The sequence below is a fragment of the Protobothrops mucrosquamatus genome, unplaced genomic scaffold (genome assembly GCF_001527695.2).
Source record: "Protobothrops mucrosquamatus isolate PMUCROS unplaced genomic scaffold, P.Mucros_1.0 scaffold1347, whole genome shotgun sequence".
Classification (NCBI taxonomy): domain Eukaryota; kingdom Metazoa; phylum Chordata; class Lepidosauria; order Squamata; family Viperidae; genus Protobothrops; species Protobothrops mucrosquamatus.
In genome coordinates this window covers 58,307-67,780 of record NW_015387543.1, presented here as the reverse complement: position 1 = coordinate 67,780, position 9,474 = coordinate 58,307, and the positions used below count along the sequence as shown (strand labels likewise).

The 9,474-nt window shown below is 45.5% G+C and overlaps 1 protein-coding gene across 1 annotated transcript in view; it reads right to left on the bottom strand.

Annotated features, from left to right (window-relative positions):
- The window catches only part of PROM1 (prominin 1), a 185,930-nt gene that overhangs the window by 138,590 nt on the left and 37,866 nt on the right, over positions 1-9,474 (bottom strand). The window lies entirely within an intron of this gene.

Here is a 9,474-nt window from a genome sequence, read left to right as displayed (position 1 = left end):
GGCCTGGTTTCAGCTATCCCACAAGCATTTCTATTGACAGAGGCCTTTAGGATTTTTAGGGTTAAAAAAATGGGTTTTTAGAAGTTCTACAGTCATTCTATTAAAATATCCCACAGTTATTGGTCCCAAAATTGGTATCAGGTCGTGAAACAAAGAAGAAAAATATGCAATAGAAAAGACACACTGCTTAAAACCAAAGAGTTGAACAAGGTAAAAGGGATTATTTTTAACACCCTCAAAATACTGCAAAGTACTCATTTTTCATCCATATCCAAAATTTAATAGAATAACAGAGTTGGAAGGGACCCTGAAGGTCTTCTAGTCCAACCACCTGCTCAAGCAGGAGACCCTATACCATTCCAGATAAATGACTGTCCAGGTTTTTTTTTGAAAGCCTGAAGTGATGGAGCAACAGTGATGGTGTCGATCTCACATTTTTTTAGCTTACCAAGAAGTGTCAAGCTTCCGACTGATGAACCCAACGAAGTAAACACAGCTGAGATGATTAAATCTCTAATGTAAAACTTTATTGTACCATTTCGGCACAGATGAAAGTGAAAACCAGATCTGAGATTTTTGCGTCTAATTTGACATACAGTATTAAAAGAATAGAAATCTCCCTCCCAGGCAGTTGTTATGAGAGAATCCACAATCTTCAATAAACATTCCTCCGCATGTCCTTGCTTCTCATGATGTAGCCGGCAGATGCTTACGGCTCACATTCCAATCACACCCCTCCCCCCACATTTTTGGCAAGCTATGGATCAGTTATGTCTGGAGCAGCCTGATCACTCTGCAAGGTTTGACAGGCAGCCCCCCTAAAAGCCAGAAGGAACCTGGAAAACAATAAGTACAAATTAGTTTCTGTAATATCCGTTATCCTGGTGGTCCTGTCTTTTGAGGGTACTTAGTATGGAACTTGGTAACTAAGCGATCTGCTTTAACATGGTGAGCTTTTGTCCATCTTGCCTCTGAGATCAAATAGGCTCTCCACTGCACTAAGTACTGTAATCTCCCTCTGTGTATTCTAGAATCTAAAATTTATTTTATTTTGTAATGTTCTTCACCTCCCACCATGATAGGACCGGGGGCTCCCCTTTCAACTAGTCTCATCCCGGATCCATTAAGTGGCTTCAGTAGGCTAGAATGGAAAACCGGATGCATCTTGCCCAGTATTCTAGGTACTTTTAACTCTACTGTAACTGGATTGATCACCTTCACTATCATATCACCTTCATAGGAAAGGCCTATGTATTTTGGACCCAGTTTCTTACCTGGCAGCCTCAGATTTAAATACTTTGTGGGGAGATACATTCTATTTCCTACATGAAATGCTCCGTGTAGCACTCGTCTCTTGTCTGCCTGCTTCTTTTGGCTTTCTGTTGCTTTATCTAGGGCTTTCTTTATGTTGCCCCAGACGCTTTGGAATGAGTCTATCCAGTCGGACAAGGTCACCGATGAGGGGGGCTCTTGAGGACCTTCTGGCATGGGCATGAATTCTACCCCAGTAGCCACCTTAAACAGGGTGAATCCTGTGCAACTATGCAAACAGCAGGAGTCTTGCCTAGTTAGACTGTTGGTAATTTACATAGCAATGCAGGTACTGTTCCACCATTGCATTGGATTGTTCTGTAGCCCAATTGGTAGGATGAAACGCTGAACTAAGCCCCTGTGAAGACCCAATCATCTTTATAAACTCCCTCCAGAACCTAGCAGTGAACTGAACCCCTTGCTCTGAAATGATGAGTTTGGGCACCCCATGCAGGCAGTAGATATGCTGCAGGAACATCTTTGCTAGCTTCTGGGCTGAAGGAAGTCCAGGGCATGTGACAAAATGGGCTTGCTTGGAGAACAGGTCCACGACAGTCAAAATCATGCTATTCCCCCCATTCTCAGGCAATTCCACTATAAAATCCATGGCTATCTGTTCCCAGGGTCAGGATGGGTCTGCAACTTGCTGCAGCAGCCCAGAACTTTTTCCTAGCATTCTTTTACTGGCAGCACACCCAGCACAGCTTTTCACATAGCTTTCAATGTCTTTTTTCATCTTTGGCCATCAGAATTGATGGTTGGCCAGATGCAAGGTCTTTAGAAACCCAAAGTGGCCTGCTTGCTTGGTGTCATGGCTCCATTGCAAAACTTGCACTAGAAAGTGGTCGGGGACATACAGCTTATCCCCCTTCCAGGCTACTCCCTCTCTTAGGGTCAGTTCCTCTCTAAAAGCTCCGATGTCATGTATCTGACTAATGAAACACTTCAAAGAACTTTCAGGCATTGTTTAACCTAAAAAGCCTTTATTAGTGTAGAGGAGTATCAGCACGGCATATGGAGAATGCCAAGATCTGAATTTCCCTTCCTTCGCACATAACATTCCAGGCATTTCCCCTCCCCTATTTTGGGGTCATGATTCACATCTTCCAATTAGCCTGGAGGGCAAAGATTCACTTCCGTTCTCTTCCGCACGCTTTTCTCTCCTCTCTCATTCTCATCTGAATTAACTCTAAAAGTACCAGACAGTTCTGCATATTTTGTCAAAGCAAGAATATTCAATATTAGCAGCGTTGACATCCAAACCATGTATCAGCCTGCAACTCTTGTTTCAGTTGCTGAGTGAAAGCATCACTAGGGGAAGAGCTTTTCCTCTTTGCTTGTTGCCTAGTGGTGACTTGGGCTGCTCGCTGGTTAGTGGAGATGATGGAATTCACCACTTCCTCTCAATTGCTTTTGTATTGGGGCATGTGGGATAGGGCGTCACCCAGGAAATTTCCCCCTTTCCCCCCCTCGGGATGTACTTCAGCTTGAAGTCAAACCAATTGAAGTACTGGGCCCACCTGATTGCTTGGGGGAGACTTTGTGGGGGATTCTCAATTCCTCTAGGTTTTTGTGATCAGTCCATACTTCAAAAGGGATTTTACTTCCCTCCAGGAATTGCCTCCAAGTCAATAGTGCCCATTGCACTGAGAAGGCTTCTTTTCCCCACATTGCCCACCATCTTTCGGATTCATTCAGTTTCCGGGAGTATATGCGCATGACTGCAGTTTCCCCTCTTTTTTCTTTTGGAGGAGGACTGTCCCTACTGCCACATTGCTAGCGTCCACTTGGATTACAAATGGTTCCTCTGGGTTGGGATGCTTTAGGACTGGCTCAGCTGCAAACAGTCTCTTAAGTTCCTTAAATACCACTTGGCATTCCATTGTCCAATTAAGTGGCTGGCTTGGCCAGGGTTTCTCTTCCCCTTCCCCTGTTTTCAGCAGTTCTGTAATCGGCAGGGCGATCTTTACAAAGGACAAAATAAACTACCGGTAAAAGTTTGCGAACCTCAGGAAACTTTGTAATTACTTACGAGTTTGTGGGGCTTTTCATTCTAAGATGGATTTTACTTTCCCTGGGTCCATCTCCACTCCTTCGCATGACGCTCTATAGCCTAGGTCAGTGGTGGTGAACCTATGGCACGCGTGCCAGAGGCAGCACTCAGAGCCCTCTCTGTGGGCACACGTGTCATGCCCCTGAGATGGCAAACGCCCCTCTTCCATCAGGCGCCTGCTAACTCACCAAGGTCCCACATGGCCGGATGCATCCCAGCACGGTTGGTTTCCCTCCCCTCCATCCCATCCCTCCTGGTCTCGCATGCTCTCCTTTTCCCAGGCACAACCCACTGCATTGCCTCCTCAGCTGTTGGCTATCCGTCCAGCTCAGAGTGGCTTCTGTGAACTGCTGGCAGTGGGCTCCGGAGCCCCAGAGTGCACCGGTCAAGGGGCCGGCAGGCTGTGGCTGATGATGGACACTGTCGGCCCCCATGCGACTGGTCTCTGTGTGCGGGGGCCGATGGTGTCAGGCAGCAGCCGCCCCGGCCCCTGCCTCGCCTTGCCCTGTGACAATGGCACCCCCACCCTGCCTCGCCTTGCCTCACCCCGCAGGACGAGCTTCCTGCCCACCGCCGCATCTGCCAGAAACCCCCTGGATCTCCCTCAACCCTGCCCGGCCCCCACAGGCATCCCTCGCCACAAGCAACATCGAGGTGACCATGCCCACCTTGGCCACACCCACCCAGTCTGCCATGACTACCACAGCCACGCCCACCTAGTGGGCCATGCCACCTGGCACCCGGCAATAAATAAGTGGGTTTTGGGTTGCAGTTTGGGCACTCGGTCTCTAAAAGCTTCGCCATCACTGGCCTAGGGTAATCTAGACAAATCTTGTGGAACTCGCACTTTGACAGCTTGGCTTACAGTTTAGTGTCCAAAAGTTTTTTCAACACTTGCCTTACAAGCTTTGCGTGTTTGTGCATTGTCTCTGAATAGATGAGGATGTCATCCAAGTACACAAGAACCCCCCTGTATAGGTGCTCATGTAGGACCTCATTAATAAGCTGCGAGGGCCTCTTGAAGCCCAAAAGGCATCACTATAAACTGGTAGCATCCCAGCGGGCAGTTAAAAGTGTTTTCCACTTGTCACCTTCTTTAACTCTCACCCGGTAATATGTCTCCCTCAGGTATAATTTGGTAAACACCTTCCCCTTAGCCAAGTGGCCTAGCATGTCCTTCGGTCAGGTAGGAAGTGGGCAGCCCCCCCCCCCATTATCAAACCATCTACCTGTTTGAACCTCATGTGCTGGCATAACTTCCTCACCTGTAACCCCAGCTTTTGCACTGTTTGTAGGCTGACCAGGCATCTAGTGCACCCCAAGTCTATTAGGGTTTTTACTACATGCCCCAGAGCGGGGTGCTACGATTTCCACTTGGATGTCTAGGGGTTTGATGGAGTTACTTACCATTGGATCATCTTCCCCTTCACTGTCACTTTCGTAGAGGATTAACTGGAGCTCCTCCACAGTCGGAGTTCCCTTCCCTTCACTGCTCGAGGAGGAGACCTCAAAGATCTGGCAGGCTACTAGCATTTTTTCTTTTCCTTTCCTTTCCTTTTTCGGTTTTGGATGAGTCAGGTTCACTAGGGCCAGTCTGGGTGTGGGGGCAGGGCACATCACTGCCTGGTGGCCATCCTGGCTGCATCAGAAGCAAAGCCCAGGTACGCACCTTGGGATCTCATCAGGGATGGGGGGTGGCATGGTTGGAGCTCTCCTACCCAACGTGAGTCTCTCTTGACTTTTCTTCGGATGGGCCTTGGGTCTCCAGCATCCCTTGTACTCCCTCAGGTCCAGCTCCATCTTGGTTACCAGCTGGTACCAGTCGTGGAGCTGATTTGGTATCCCTCTGGGCAGGCACATGTAGAATAGTTCTTGATTCAAGCCATCTCTGAAGTAATGGGTCAAGAGCTGCTCCGACCAGTGCCTTAATCTCCCTGCAATCTTCTGAAATTCTCGGATATATTCTGCCACTGACGGGCCTCCCTGCTTCACATTATGGACATCATTTTCTGCTCTTCGAGTCTGCATGATGTTGCCAAAACAGGTTCTAAGCTCACCCAAGAACATGTCAGGATCTCCCAGCTCTGGGGCTCCCTCATCGTGGAGAGCAGTCACCCATTCTGCCACTTCCCCTTCAAGGTTTTCCATGATCAAGCTCATGCAGGCCTCATCGTCAGCATACATCCCCCCCATACCAATCTAGGTGTGACCACATCTGGTTTAGGAAGAAGTCTAACTTTTCCGGGTTGCCATCAAATGTAGCCTTGATGAGAGGAGGCTAAGGGGCTCTTGGGGCACCCCAATACCCAGGAAGCCATCTCATGCCATAAAGGTACTGGCTGCCAAACATCTGTGGTTGGGGTGGTGGCTGACCAGCAGCTCTGGGCAGTTGTGCGGCCACTGGCAGAGAACCAACAGCTCCAGGCCCTGGGCTTGCCCTTGGCAGTTGGGTGATGGCTGACTGGGGTCTGACTGCCTCCTCCACCCAGCTATAGCAGCTGTCGCTCCCATGCTGGGTTGAGGTGGCGGGATCGGTGCAGCTGTCATGAGTTGACTGGGTCTCATCCAAGGAATCTGTTCCCATTTCCCAGCCAGCTCTCTCCCCCGCATTTCCAAATCACGGAACTTCTCCTTCAGTTGATCAATCAACGAACTGCTGCTGGCTGCTGTATATCTCCATTCCATTGGACCTTCCCATTCTGAGGTTCTCCTCTCCCTCCAACTCTGGTCTTGGCTAAATCCTGGGCCAGCATAGGAGAGTGGGAATTTGACTTCAGCTGCCTTCGACATCCCAGCTCTCCACAGCTCGTTTGGGTTGGCAGAAGGCTCCCATCGCTCCGGTTCCTTCTTGCATGGCTAGCAGCTCCTTCTCCACCTTTAACTTCAGGGGGGTTGCTGCTGCCTGGGTGCTGGGCTTGACCTGGGTTGTGATTGGAGTTTCCTTCACTGGTCCCATCTTGGCTTTAGTCGATAGTTCCACCTTTCACTCCATTCTGGCTTCCACTGAGTGTTCACAGCCCACTCCGGTGGTAGTTGGTGTAGGAGCTCAGGACTCCACAGGTTAATTTTAAAAGGTTGTTTTTAAAAGGTTGAAATAGAGAGCTGGTTGAATGTCAAGGTTCTGACTGATGAACCCAACAAAGTAAACACACCTGTGATGATTAAATCTCTAATGTAAAACTTTATTTCAGCACAGATGAAAGTGAAAACCAGCTCTGAGGTTTTCATGCCTAATTTGCCATACTTCCTCCCCTCTTTATGCAGGTCACGTTGCCCAATTGCAAATTAGGCAGTTGTTATGAGAGAATCCACAATCTTCAATGAACATCCCTCTGCGTGTCCTTGCTTCTCATGATGTAGCTGGCAGGTGCTAATGGCTCACATTCCAATCACCTCTCTCCCCCCAGGCTGATGGAAAGCGCAGTTATGGTCACTCTGCAAGGCTTGACAAGAAGTAGGTTGTGGTTTACTTTGTTAAATGCCTTACTGAAATCCAAGTATATTATGTCCACTGTATTTCACTGGTCCATTAATTTAGTCACTTTGTCAAAGAAAAAAATAAGATTTGCCTATTAAAAAGCTGGTGTAGACCAAAAGGACAGGCCTTTCAGATTTTCAAAGTAGCATCAAACAACATTTCCAAATTCACAATTTATAACATTTGTGACATAAGCAGAACTATAAAAATGATGCTGCTATCATAGACTATAAATACAGTTGATTTCAAACATTTCTTATGCTTCTGGTAAAGGAAATGATTTTTGATATTTTGATTAATGTTTCATATCAGTCCTGTAAGTTAGATCCCAGAAGAAAAACATCCCTAGAATTTAACTAGAATGTATTCAATCATGCATCTATCATTCCTTTTCCAGTAATTAAGAAAACTGCAGTAAAATAATTATATCCTTATTCCCTATGATTAAACTCCTCCTTATTACTTATTATTGAATGTCATATCTCAACGTTTTGTTCATTCCAGCCCTCAGGTGATATACAAAAAAAAAATTACAAGGTACAAGAGTATTAGAATATAATTAAAAGGTAACCAAAAATAAAATCTGTTACTGACATCATTAAAAGTTAAAAGCTTAGAGAAAGATGTGTTCGAACCATCTTTCTAAATACTAGGAGCCTGGAGGTCAAATCTATTCCCCTCCATTGACTGGGAGCTATTCAGGAGAAAGCTTGTTACCCATCCCTGTTATGGCAGTGGTGGATGCTTCCAAATCTGTCACATGTCCAAATAATGCTGATCTGAGTAGCTGAGAGAAATACTGCAATCAAGCTGAAGGCAGGAAGGTCAATGTCCACACCTTAATTTGTAACTGGTAAGCATTTCGGAATTTTTTTTTCCTTACCAATAGCATCTTCCTCTTATCTGGATTTATTGTCAATTTATCCAACTTCGTCCAGTCCATTACAGAGATAAGATGGCCTTCAAGGATTGTTTCCTTGGAGTTTCTGGGGAACGTGAAGCTGAGAATCATCACCAAACTGGTGATCCTCCATTCTACAGTTATAAATGAATTCTTCCAAAGTTTGAATAGAAAAAGTCAGAATCCTGTGGAACTGTGGCCCTCCCACAGCTCTACCTTCTTGGCACGTTCTAGAAGAAAGGACCAGAACCACTGCAAAACAGAGTCCCAATGCCCAACTCTTCCAAATGGCCAGGAACGATACTATTGCTAATGATGTCAAAAGAAGCCTAGAGGTCTGAGAGAAATAGGAATGTTGGCCTCTCCCATTCTAGTTTCTGGCTAGATCATCTACCAAGGCATCCATAGTAGCCTAACTGCCTTTTCCTGGAGGAAGGTCTGATTGAAATGGATCCAGAAATTCAGTTTCAGCCAGATAACTCTGAAGCTTCTCAATCATGTTACTCAGAATGGACTATTGTGATTCATGATTCACTGTAGTCAGTAAGTTCTGCTGAGTCAGGGGAAGGATTTTTCAATGGAATTGGTATGACTGCCCCCTTCAAGAAGCAGAGGACATAGCCTGCACCCAGTGAAGCACTTGATCACATGTCATAATTTTTCATAATATAGATTAGCTTATATTTTATAAAAACTATTTAAGACCAGCATTTTAAGGCATAATCATATAGCCAAAGCGCAGCCATATTTAACCTTGCTAAAGTGATGACATACACAACTTTTGGTTTGAAGCAAGCATTAGTTACATTGTATAGATAGATAAGGGAATGGAGTTGAAACATTTGTATCATCCAGCTTAGACAAACAGGCTCCTATTGTGAGCTGAGTTGGTTGAATGTCACGAACATGAAAAGGGAAAGATAAAGGTAAAACAAAGGGGAAATATTAATTGTACAGTTGCAATTTCTAATAATTTTACTAGGCGGTCAGAAAGCATGTGACCAGACTGGACCTATCAACTGGGTCTGGAAAAGAAGGATGTGACGTATTCTACGGGACAGATATAAAAGTTTATGCTGAACTAATTTGGGTATGGTCTCTGGAATTGTATTTGCCAGGATCCACCAGCCTTTGCAAACGCTTCAATAAAACTTGTTTTGTTTTACAACACCTTTGAAGTGGAAGTTATTTTATTCCTAAACATTTGGCCCAACATGCAGAAATTTAGTAGAATATGTAATTAAGGAACAACCAGTCATGAGAAATAAGAGTACTAAAGGACTAACACAGGAAAGCCTGTTGGGATAAATGCTAGCAGGATGGGATGGACCCATCTGGGGAAAATACACCTGGGATAAGAGTAAAGGTACCATGACTCAATATTGTTATTTTGAGTGGCCAAGAACTCCTATTAAAAAGCACTAGTGTATTTTGGCAAAAATATTGAAGTTTTGAAAATTGACTATGTCAAGCACTAAACTTGTGTCAGAAGTGAGTCTTCATCCTGGTTCATCCAAGCCGGGAATATTATCATTATTATTATTATTATTAAATAAGCAACATGGCGACTGCTTTGGGAAGATGGTTACAGTTTATTGCAGAAGCAGAAAGATGGCTCTTCAGGAAAGAGCAGAGAAGAAAGAGAGCGAGCACATGGCCAGTAGCTGTTTTTATACCCTCCCTAGCTTTTTGTTTGGAAGTTTTCCTGTTCCTGTGGCATGAACTTTGAGG